Source organism: Cimex lectularius, unplaced genomic scaffold, assembly GCF_000648675.2.
Source record: "Cimex lectularius strain Harlan isolate CLEC.00 unplaced genomic scaffold, Clec_2.1 scaffold92, whole genome shotgun sequence".
NCBI classification, from domain to species: Eukaryota; Metazoa; Arthropoda; class Insecta; order Hemiptera; family Cimicidae; genus Cimex; species Cimex lectularius.
Window position 1 is genome coordinate 818,132 of NW_019942502.1, and position 12,632 is coordinate 830,763.

General features: G+C 35.4%; 1 protein-coding gene and 1 non-coding gene across 7 annotated transcripts in view; both read left to right on the top strand.

Moving 5' to 3' along the window:
- Positions 1 to 12,632, top strand: part of LOC106670218 (leucine-rich repeat-containing protein 4C-like) — a 509,524-nt gene that overhangs the window by 420,930 nt on the left and 75,962 nt on the right. The gene's annotated exons all lie outside the window — the stretch shown is intronic.
- On the top strand, positions 12,122 to 12,195 carry Trnai-aau. The gene has a single exon. It is a non-coding gene; the product is annotated as a tRNA-Ile (tRNA).

The following is a 12,632-nucleotide window of genomic DNA, read 5'->3' on the forward strand; positions in this document are numbered from 1 at the left end:
TAATTAATATAATGACAAAATTACATAACCTAGTTCGAAATAAACCACAAAAAAATGGTGTAATATTATGAGCAAAACCATGTAATAAATTGTTAGTTCAAATTTACGAACAAAACGATGTAATAAATTTTTATTTAAATTTTATGAATAAAACCATGTAATAAATTGTTATTTAAATTTTATGAACAAAACCACGTAATAAATTATTAATTAAATTTAATTATTTTAAATGAAGTTATTCTCGTGTTTCGATCAATTTTCAGCCTAACCATCATAATAAAAAATTCTTATAAAAACTCATTAATTTTTGATCTCGTTTAATTTGGTTTACATTAAAATAGGCAGATTATAATTAATATAACGACACAATTACATAAACATAGTTCGAAATAAACCACAAAAAATGGTGTAATTTTATGAGCAAAACCATGTAATAAATTGTTAGTTAAATTTTATGAGCAAAACCATGTAATAAATTGTTAGTTAAATTTTATGAGCAAAACCATGTAATAAATTGTTAGTAGAAATTTACGAACAAAACGATGTAAAAAATTGTTATTTAAATTTTATGACTAAAACCATGTAATAAATTGTTAGTTAAATTTTATGAGCAAATACATGAAATAACTTATTAATCAAATTTTATGAGCAAAATCGTGTAATAAATTTTATGAGCAAATCCATGTAATAAATCGTTAGTTAAATTCATTCTATCAATAAATGGTATTCCGGTGTTTTGATCAAATTTCTGCCAAATCATTAAAATTATTATTTTTTTATTAAAAACTCATTAATTTTTGATCTCGTTTAATTTGGTTTACATTAAAATAAGCAGGTTGTAATTAATATAATGACAAAATTACATAACATAGTTCGAAATAAACCACAAAAACATGGTGTAATTTTATGAGCAAAACCATGTAATAAATTGTTAGTTCAAATTTATGAGAAAATCCATGAAATAACTTGTTAGTTAAATTTCATGAGCAAAATCGTGTAATAAATTTTATGAGCAAATCCATGTAATAAATTGTTAGTTAAATTCATTCTATCAATAAAAATGGTATTCTGGTGTTTTGATAAAATTTCTGCCAAATCATTAAATTTTTTTAAATAAAAACGAATAAATTTTTGATCTCTCTATACTTTGGATTTATTAAGGCGTTCTTCTTCTTTCAAATGGTATGTTTGATGTTAAAATCTTTTTTTTTAATTAATGCCATTTCAATCAGATATTCCGATAACAACTTATCGAAAATGGGAAAAAAATATGGGCCGAAACAATCAATAAATGTAAATTCAAACAAAAATTTATATTTAGGGGTCTCTAAAGGTGCTAAAACGAAATTGCAGATTAGTTGCATCTAAACAAAATGTTTGATCTAGTTTAACTGAAAAATGTTTGGTTTTTTGATAAAATGATATGTTCTCTAGGTGGATTTGAGCAAAAAAGGAAAATTTCAAGTTTCAAACTTTTTTTTGGCGAAAGCAGGGCCTATTTACAAGACGTGACGGATAAATTTCCGATATTTTGGAGTATGGAATTACCAAAAAAGTTCGGTCCAAATCCGGTGCAATAATAAAAAGTTAAGTGTTGTATATTTTTATTAGTTCTGTAGGATTACTTAGATTTTTAATTTGTAGTAATCCATATTTATTTTCTGTCGGATTTACGGTTTTGTTTACTGTGGATTTATTAAGCCGTCAAAGGGAAATATACACTACCGGTTAAACCCCCGGGTTCCGCTTAAAAACGAGCCATTACTCATTTCATAACCACTCACTCAGTTTTTGCCGAATCACAATCCGGCTATTCACATCCAGGCCTGGTTTTAGGACCCTTGCCACATCATTACTGAGAGGAGTGCTCTCTTTTGTAGCAAACACAATAATTGCGGTGACGCCGCATGCGTCTCCATTTACATATTTATTCATGTAAAGCAGGAGAGGAGGATAATGAACCAGATAGGAAGGGCAATTTATGTAAAAATGTAAATGCATTTTAGTTTGGGTGACGACAAATATCTGAATATTTATGGCGTGTGGATTCACACAATTGTCAGAAATAAAAAAGTGATACATTTTCCTAATGGATTTTAAATCCTCCTTCACCGATGAAATAGTGAAATTTTAGAGATGGAAATGTCCACATTGTTTGAGTTTTTCAAGAATCAAAAGCCTTTAAAACAATTTACCATGTTTAAATCTTGAAGACAATGACACTTTAAATTCAGTGGCCATAATCACAGAAAACTGAGAGCATAAACATGGATAAGCAGGCCAAAAACTCAAGGGACAGATTACATCAACCATTCTGAACTAAATCTCTCTCTCTCTCTCTCTCTCTCTCTCTCTCTCCCTCTCCCTCCCTCCCTCTCCCTCCCTTCTTTCTCTTTCTTACTCACTCTCTCCCTCTCCGGACCAAAAAATCAAGGAAAAGATTACATCAACCCTTCAAAACTAAATCAATCTATCTCTCTCGCTCTCCCCCACTCTCTCACACACCCTCTCCATCCCCCTCTCCCTCCCCCTCTCCCACTCCCTCTCCCTCTCCCTCTCCCTCTCGCTTTCGCTTTCGTTCTCTTGTTAGGTTTCAGAAAACTGGGAGCATAAACAAGGATGCTAAGAAACCAAGAACTCAAGGAACGGATTACATCAACCCTTCAAAACTAAATCTCTCTCTCTCTCTCTCTCTCTCTCTCTCTCTCTCTCTCTCTCTCTCTCTCTCTCTCTCTCTCCCTCCATCTCCCTCTTCTCTCTCACCCTCTCTTTTTCTCCCTCTCCCTCTCCCCTCTCCTTCTCCTTCTTCTCCCTCTCCCTTCCTCAGTCTATCACCCCCACTCTCTCTCACTCTCTCTCTTTCGTTAGGTTTCAGAAAACTAAGAGCATAAACATTGATAAGCAGACTAAGAACTCAACGAAGAGATTACATCAACCCTTCAAAACTAAATCTCTCTCTCTCTCTCTCTCTCTCTCTCTCTCTCTCTCTCTCTCTCTCTCCCCTCTCCCCTGTCCATACCAAAAAATCAAAGAAAAGATTGCATCAACCCTTCAAAACTAAATCTTTCTCTCTCTCTTTCTCTCTCCCCTCTCCCTCTTCTCTCTCACCCTCTCTCTCTCCCACTCTCTTTTTCTCCCTCTCCCTCTCCCCCCACTCCCTCTCCCTCTCCCCCACTTACTCTCCCTCTCCCTCTTCTCTCTCACCCTCTCACTCTCTCGTTAGGTGTCAGAAAACTGAGAGCATAATCATTGATAAGCAGACTAAGAACTCAACGAACAGATTATTATCTCTCCTTGTTTGCTCATTCACTTAGAAATACTATCACATTAATTTGCTCTGTTTAAAAATATCATTCCCACACGTGTATAACTAATTTAAACCTATAAATGACCAGTAAAACACAAATTTCTCGTTAAGACACTTCATTATCAAAACACAGTTAAAAAATTGAATTTCCCTCATTGACACAATCAATGATAGACTGTTTCGTTTGAACGACGACACAAAATTCCCACGTCGTTTACACTGTGATAATTTATCATTTATTCTTTCACTCTGTCAACGAAATATTTACTAATTTTTCAATTATTTACTTTGCCGATCAAATGCACTCAAAACTAATTTAAATTATTGTTCTACGATCATTTCCTCATGTATTCAGTCACACTGTCAATGTATCGTTTACTAGTTTTTCATTTAATAACTTTGTGGACCAACCTCTCTCTTTTTTTTCTCCCTGCGTTTAACGATGGCATATTCATTAAAAAGTAACCAATGATTAATTATCTCTTGCAACGCATGTCTCGACCAATTAATTATACAATCAAACCTAAATTAATTTATTTACTTTTACATAAACATTTACTCGGCTATTTAATCACTCTGGAAAAGAACAATTCAATAATTATTCATTGATTAATTTGTCGATAAATGTGTTTCTCTTTCTCACTTTTTCATTCCCGCAATATCTCTCAGTTTTATGCCCTTTCGTTAAACTTCACTCATTCGTTTAATCGTTGGTTAGTTCGCTACCTCAGTGTATAAACTTTTCACATAAAATCTCATTCGTACAGTGTCTAATAATTAATTTTAATCGTATAATTGACATTCAGTTAGTCAATGTCCGATGCTTAAACTATTTAACCAATCATTCACTCATTCATTCAGTTTTCAAAGAATCATTCATTTAATCGTCATGTTATTAACTTGGTTGGTTAATTCGCTTCCTCAATGTATAAACTTTTCACATAAAATCTCATTCATACAGTGTCTAATAATTAATTTTAATAGTATAATTGACATTCAGTTAGTCAATGTCCGATGCTTAAACTATTTAACCAATCATTCACTCATTCATTCAGTTTTCAAAGAATCATTCATTTAATCGTCATGTTATTAACTACTTGTAATGTAATTCTTATGAATATTGTAACTATTATGAATATAAGGAATTTCATATCAAAATCAAACTTTTACATCTTAATTTTTTTTAAATCATTAATGTGGGAGTGCTTCAAGGGAGCATACTAGGTCCTATGTTTTTATGTGCTATGTAGTCGTCGACCCATTCTTCCAAAATCCTTAAAAAAGCTTGCAACAACAAGAATAAACACAAAAAAACTGTTCGTATAAATTTTTAAACAAAAATTAAACCATTTTCCCTCTGGTACCATCGGTTATACCATATCATCCTTATAATTTTAAAAATTAAATGATTTTACTATGAACACGAGTTCAAAAAAAGTTCTGTAGAAATAATAATGAAGGAATGGGTTGATTTTGGCAGGGTTAAAACTGTAGCTTGGAAGTAGCAGATTGTATCAGTTCAGACAATTATCTAGCAGTTGAAATACTGTCGATAAGGCATCGATTTTTTTTCTTTGATGGCCCAGTTTCGAATTCGACGGTAATACATTTCCTTTTGTTATCTCCCCGGCTTTAAAGAAATGGAATTTGCCGGCTATTTAAATGTAAATCCGAAACAAGGGAGTACTTTAAAAGTCCGACCTCAATTTGCATTCATATTCGGAAAATTAAAAAAAAAAGTCAGAGTTGGAAAGGGACAACGGCGGGACATTTGTGCTTTGCGTCTGATAGGCAAAAAGCGCCGAGGGGCTTGAAAGCAGAAGGCCGCCCCAAGGGATTTACTCTTTTTTTACCAATTCATTTCCGCTCTACATACACATAGAAACTGGCAATCGGCTGGTATATTTTCACTACGGGCGAAATTTCAAAATGGGCTAAACAAAACGTGTAAAACCCTAGGCAATTTTGATTTTTTTTAAATGAAAACGGCACGCGAATCGTTCAAAAATTACATAAATACCGTTTTATGATTGATTTGTTCAAATAAGAAAGCAAAATAACCAATCATTGCAGTAGAAATACAAAAGCTTTAATAATAACAAAGTCCGCTGCGGTCGCATGATTGAAAAGTTAAAAGCAGTGAAACCAAGAACAAGGCTCCGGAAAAAGATCATGTTAACACGACTGAGGATAGGCCACACTCGGTTAACACAGCCACCTCCTGAAAGAGACCCGGGATTTGCCCCCTGTGTGGCGCTGTTGTAACAGTGAAGTATAGCTTAGAATGCGAACAACTAGCGCCAGGCAGAAGGATCTGCGACCTGCCATCCGACATGGCATAACAGCGACCAAACATAAGCTTATAGCATATGTAAGATCAATAAATGCGTATATAGCTATATACATACCTCCCACGTGTGGTTCATACCCCTTAAATTGTATGAATGTATTTACTGGCGTGAGTACGACTGGTGGAGGAAACTATAGATCTTATCAATAGGATCTCTTTCAGGTTTGAGAATAAGGTGACCCTTATTTCGATACCAGCACATAAAGGACACCATGGCAATGAAAAGGCGGATGGCCTAGCCAAAGAAGGTTCTAATACTGTTTTTGTCGGACCACAACCGGTATTACCGGTATCATGGAGTATCACTCTATGAGCACAGCAAAAGAGAGTATCAATAACTGGGGCATGAAACAATTCCTTAGGGAGTGGAATTTATCCCCCGGACACAGGCAATCGAAAGAGTTTTTTAAGGCGATCAAACCAGCAGAATCGAAATGGCTATTCTCTATCTCAAGGAAGGGAATTAGGAGGCTGATAGGTATTCTGACGGGCCACTGCCCACTGAGAAGAAATCTCTTCGTAATGGGTATCCTACCAGATCCCTTTTGTCGTTTTTGCGAAATAAAGAAGAAACGGCAAGGCATTACCTCGCAGAGTGTGATAGGTGTCCTAGGTCTAGATTTGAAATCTTTGAAGGAGAGGACATCACCAAATCACTCCCCGAAATAAAATGGTCCAAAATCTTGGGGTTTGTGAACAGGTCCAAGAGGTTTATGCAGGACACGTGAGCCGACCAAGTCCCGGACCTTTTAGGGATGGGGTACTAGTCTACCCAGGCATTTAACCCCTCGGGTCTTGGTCGCCCACCCTGCATAATATATATACTGGCGTGAGTGGTTTGCGTGGGTGAATATCCAGGAACTCACAGGCCCACCGGATTAGTATAGGAAACAATATATGTGTAGTATGTTGTGTGGGAAAGGCCAATAGCATCTCGGTTGTAGAAATACTGTCGAGGTTCTGTAGCCTTTAGTATAAATGCATTAGTATGAGTGGTTATGTATGAATGGACGTGGCTGTCGAGGAATATCGAGTACTCCACAGGTGCGTCAAACAACTTAGTTTAGGATAATTGGTCCCATGGATAAATGAGATTTGTATATATCGGGTGAATGTATTTATTGGCGTGAATGAGAGGAGGTCAGAAGAATAAGTACATTACACTGGCCCGTCCTTTAGGTGTAAGGGTGGGATCTTCAGGTGTACACAGTACAATGAGCCCCGTATAGATTAGATAAATATTTATATTAGGACTCAGAATTGGCCATACGCAGATGACACACTGACACTTATTTTCCATGCAGGGATCGGTTGTTGAATGTTTCCCACATAATTCAAGAGTGTCCTTATAGTGAGTATATGACACCATTTATAAAAATTATGCTGGAGCACGGCAGCCAATCTGATGGTCTCCTATTTCGATTTATGACAGGAACGAGGTAATTTTGAATAAGATCATTTGTTTATTGCAGGTAACTGTTGCTCTATTAATATTAAATTTATTTATTTACGTTTTAACTATTTGTGAGAAAGTATTTATATGGATAGAAACGATAAATGATGGAGTGAGTGTGGAGTTCAATCCTTTTTAAAAAGATAGTTCCTACTCACAGTAAGTTGTTTTGCAACGATCCGGATTTCAAGCCTTTAGCTCATCATCAGGTTGAAGGACTTCTACAACCACCATGAACTAAAAGGCTCGAAATCCGGATCGTTGCAAAACAACTTACTGTGAGTCGGAACTATCTTTTAAAAAGGAGGTATTTATATGCGTGAATATAAATTTAGTACGAGAGTGAGGATGGTGGACCATCGACCCTCAATCGGATTAGGGCTTTCACCCCAATATCACTCCCCGATGTATATTCTTTCAAATCATTTGACAAATACATATCCGTCTTTTGACAGTATTGTTTGATAATGGCACCGTACATGTAAGTTTTACTGATTTTTCTTACGCTAGATATAATATCGTTAGCAAATGGTTTCATGAGAGTTTCGGCGATGGTATGAGCTTTACCAGCCTGTGCCCTTCGACAGCTTATCAAGACGCGTTTAGTGATTAGTTTGCAATGTATGATATAATGAGTTTAACGAAGGTTTGAGAAGCAGCCAGTTCAGTGCGCTTCCTCATGAAAAAATCAATCTGTTTCTCCCTGAGTTTTGAGTGGTACCCTCAAAATGACGACGAAATTTATCTAGAACCATTGAAATGTTTAGAAAGACTTTCGCACAAATCACAAACCAAGCTTTATCTTCTTCAGCCTATATAAATCCTAAATTGTAGCTGTCGTGGTTACGCTTTTCCACTGGCTGTTTGACCTGCACCTATTCGGAGACTTGCAGAATTTTGCCATGCTGGATCCTGCTGATGCGCTTCATCTGAAGACTGTTCTTTATTTTCGCCTGTCGACATTAATGTCCTCATCGGAAGGTTGCCCTTCCGCCTCATCAATTCCGCGATTTCCTTTTTTGATTTTATTTCAGTTCTATTTTTGTAATTACCATTTTTCCTCGAATTTATTAATTTATTTATTTATTATAACTCCGACAGAAAGAATCTACAAAGAAGTAGACAAAAAAGGCACATAATAACAAAAAGAACAAATGAACAATTAAGCAATAATAACAAAAACACAATGCTTAATGATTCAAGACAAGTAAACATTTTAATTTAACTAAATTCACTATTTTTCGTGGTCCGCTTGAACAATTAATAACATTCAATTAATTAAAGTTTTTAAGTTGAGATAAAAAAGTCAGTGTCACGAGTGGGATTCGAACCCACGACCTTCGGCTTGATACGCCGCTACTCTATGGCAATAAGGAGGGAAAATTCAAAAGGTGGGATTGAGATGGGAAGTTAGTGCCCATGGGGATCGAGGTCACGATAGCTCAAGAGGGAGAGCAGCGGCGTATCAAGCCGAAGGTCATGGGTTCGAATCCCACTCGTGACACTGACTTTTTTATCTCAACTTAAAAACCTTAATTAATTGAATTTTAATTTAACTTTAACTGAATTCAAGGAATCGCGAAATACATCTATTTCATTAGAATAATAATTCAGCAATCTCATTATCCTCGGTAGGGGTGAATTTAGTCCATATTCTGTTTTGTAGTGTGGAAGAAAGAACAAATTATGGTTCCTAAGTGTTCGCTGAGGCACACATAGCGATAAATGTAAGTTCAGGATATCAATGGCCCCATTCCACAATTTCCAACCCCAAATGAGATCGGCAAAAATATGGCGGGAGCTAAGCGACTCAAGACCAAGCCAGTTCAGTCTTTTCAAGTAATTCAGGTGTGCAAGACCAAATCTGAAGGCCATTATCCTGTTTGCTTTCTTTTCTACTTTTTCCAAGTCGCTACTCTCACCAACGTAGTAAGGGGACCACACGACACTCGCACATACCAGATGGCTACGAACGAGGGATTGATATAATATTTTAACTGCCATGATGTTTTTAAAATCTCTAGAAAACCTAGTAATAAAGCCAAGATTGCGTACAGCCTTACCACGAATCTGTTTGATATGGTCACTGAAATATACCCTTTCTGCTGAAAACGACACCAAGGTCGGAGATAAGTCAACCTCTTCCAATCTCAGCCCATCAAATAGTGAAAACAATCAAAGTCACGAGGTCGGATATTTTTAGAAAATTTAATTACCTTGCATTTGTTAATATTCAAAGGAAGACGATTCTGCTCACACCAATTATTGAAGCAGTCCAGTCCCTCTGTAAACCAACACAGTCGTGAGTAGAAGACACTGAATTTAAAAAAATTTAAATCATCGTTTACCCGCAGACCTCCTTGTTAGGGTCGTCGGACCACAGTTTACGTAGCCCAGAGCTAAAGTAACGACTCGTACGTGTCATAGGCTGTCGAGACACGATTTTTGTACAATGGTTTGGGTTTAGGTGGATTTCTTTTTCTTTTCTTTGTTTTTTGTTTTTTAAATGTACGATTAAAGTTTAGCCGATCTTTAACTTGAAGTACCTCCGCATTATCTAGTTAGCGTCGGCGGAGTACAGTTTGGGAAGCCCAGAGCTAAAGCCAGAAACACACTTACCCGATGCTACGCCATGCGACGCTATCCGATGCTACCCGACGCCTTGCCAAGTTTTGGTGGGGTGTGCACATCTATCCGACGCAAGCACACGTCGCGTANAAGTCCCGTCGCCTATCTAGTTAGGCTATAAAGCAACGACTGGTAGGTGCCATATGCTGGCGATTAACACGGATTTTCTAGAATGTTTTGTCTTTAGGTGGAATTTTTTTCTTTCTTAATGTTCAATTTAAACTTTTCCCTATCATTTACTTGAAGTCCCGTCGCCTATCTAGTTAGGCTAAAGCAACGATTTGTACGTGCCATATGCTGTCGATCGACACGATTTTTGTGTAATGTTTTGGGTAGGTGGATTTTTGTTTACTTTGTAAATGTTCGATTTAAACTTTCCCCTATCATTTACTTGAAGTCTCTTTGCTTATCTAGTTAGGATCGGCGGACCCCACGGTAGCTTAAAGCTAAAGCAACGATTGGTACGTGCCATATGCTGTCGATGACACGATTTTTGTATAATGCTTCGGGTTTAGGTGGATTTTTGTTTACTTTGTAAATGTTCGATTTAAACTTTTGCCTATTATTAAGTTGAAATCCCTTCGTTTTATAAGGAGTGCTTAGTTTTAATAAGGTTAAGAAGATTTTATGCATCTCGAACCTAAAGTGCGAGGGGAAATTAATTGGCAGAAAAGGATTTCCTTAATGCACCTCTACTAACAGTGAGCAGAAAGAGAGAGAAAAAATCTAATAATCCGTTTCCCATAATCTGTTTACTCGGGCTTAGAAGCCCGTCCAGCAGTTAAACGTTTCGGCGTTTAGGTATTTGTGCAGGAGGCGTGGAAATAGCATTTCTATTAAGGAGGGCTCTCCTCCGTCCCATTATAACGTAATAGAAATCTGTCGTATTCTTAGATGGCCTCTCTGCTAAACGTAGAATTCATTGAATTACCCCTCTCGCAGAATCATTCCGGAGGGACTGGCCATTAACGTGGTGCTTTTACCTCCCTTCGCCCACCGAGCGACACCATCTTTACTAAGAGTGTTGTAACATTCTGTGTTCAAACTTGCCTTTCGGCAAAAACCTGATTCCTGACACTTCACCGAGGGTTTTACTGTCTGGGAGCAATTAATAATTTCAGTTGCAATTATGCTCTGAAGCTTTAAAAACGGTTTTTTAATTAATGAATCCCTTTCAAATGTTGTGTTGCACTGCAATTTCCATGCTAGGGAGAAAATATCAAAACAACTTTTTTATACTTCTTAGAAAAATACAGTTTTGAATGTAGAAAATATTTTGCCAAGTGTCTTAATAATAATGCCATCTAAAGACTTTAACAATTTTCCAATAATTATAAAAATCCTACGGTGAATAAATTTAAATATTTGAAGCATGACCAACAAACTGGTACAACGTTTCAACTACAAAATAAAATCAATTTAAGCTTCCAATAGAGAAGGAATCTCAGATATCATCTGTATCAGTGCTACCATAATAACTTATAATAAATTCTACGCTTCTAAAAAATCAAAGTTGGTTCGAGGTTTTGGAATGTAAATATCCATAAATAGAGGACTTGACATTTGACAAATTATGAGAAAAATAACTATTAGATTGAAATAGGAACGAAATAAATTAACCAGCATATTTTGATTTACTGACATCTTGTGCTATTAGAAAAGAAGCCAAACTCCTAAGATTTTTTTAAATGTGTTCTTTACGAACATAAAATTTATTTAATTTATTATTTTATTCTCGAAACTTTAACACTAGTTGAATTATACGTACATGTCTTAGCAAAACTATAAAAACAAATAAAATATCTAATAAGGACTTTTCTACTGCAATGAACTATTTGAATTTCGAGTTATGTTATAATTGAGAGGATACTGTACGATCTCTTCATAAAAAACAAGCATAATTTTAACTTAATACGAATTCTACTAAACTAATATTTTTTATACTAAAACGATTAAATATTTCGTAAGGACTTAACACCAAAAATGAACAAGTTCAATCAAAACTAAAACACAAATCTTAAATGAAAAAATTAAATAATTTTACAGACGTCTTAAGGCAAGGATAGGAAAAAGCGGATTATTTAAAATTATAATTGAGAAAAATCATATTTTCTTCAAATAAATCACAAATTTTACTCAAACAGCTCAACCAGGTGAGTGTTTAAACTTATGCATAATAATTACTAAAAAACCTACTATGAATGATTTAAATATTTTTCCACACCTTTGTTTAACGGATTCACGTTTAGAATTCTATCAACGTGAAATTAGACCAAATTCCCTTTTACAACGTCTGACTCGCTTATTATAAGCCGAATTTATAAGCAACAATCCCATTTTCTTTGCGATCTGTCAGCCAACAATTCTAAACCCTTTCCAACCTGGCCCATTAGCTCAGTTGGTTAGAGCGTCGTGCTAATAACGCGAAGGTCGCGGGTTCGATCCCCTCATGGGCCACTATTTTTTTTTAAGCTGTAATTATGTTTTTTACCATAAATATTAATTAATAAAATAATTGAGAGGATACTGTACGATCTCTACATCAAAAACGAGCATAATTTTAACTTAAAACTAATTCTACTAAACTAATATTTTTTATATTAAAACGATTAAATATTTCGTAAGTACTTGACACCAAAAATGAACCATTTTAATTTCGTGTTATTTCGGCGTTTTCGTTGCAATTATGATGTCCATATCAAATAAAACATAATTAAAATCTCAACACTAGTTATACTACCTAATGTCCCTTAAAAAAAACAATAAAAGCAAACAAAATATGCAAAAAGGACTAGTCAAAATTAATTTCCTTTTGGGTTATAGAGTAGGCATGTAAGATGTCTCCATCAAGAATAAGCATGTTTAAGACCCAATATTAGTAATAAACTTTTAAA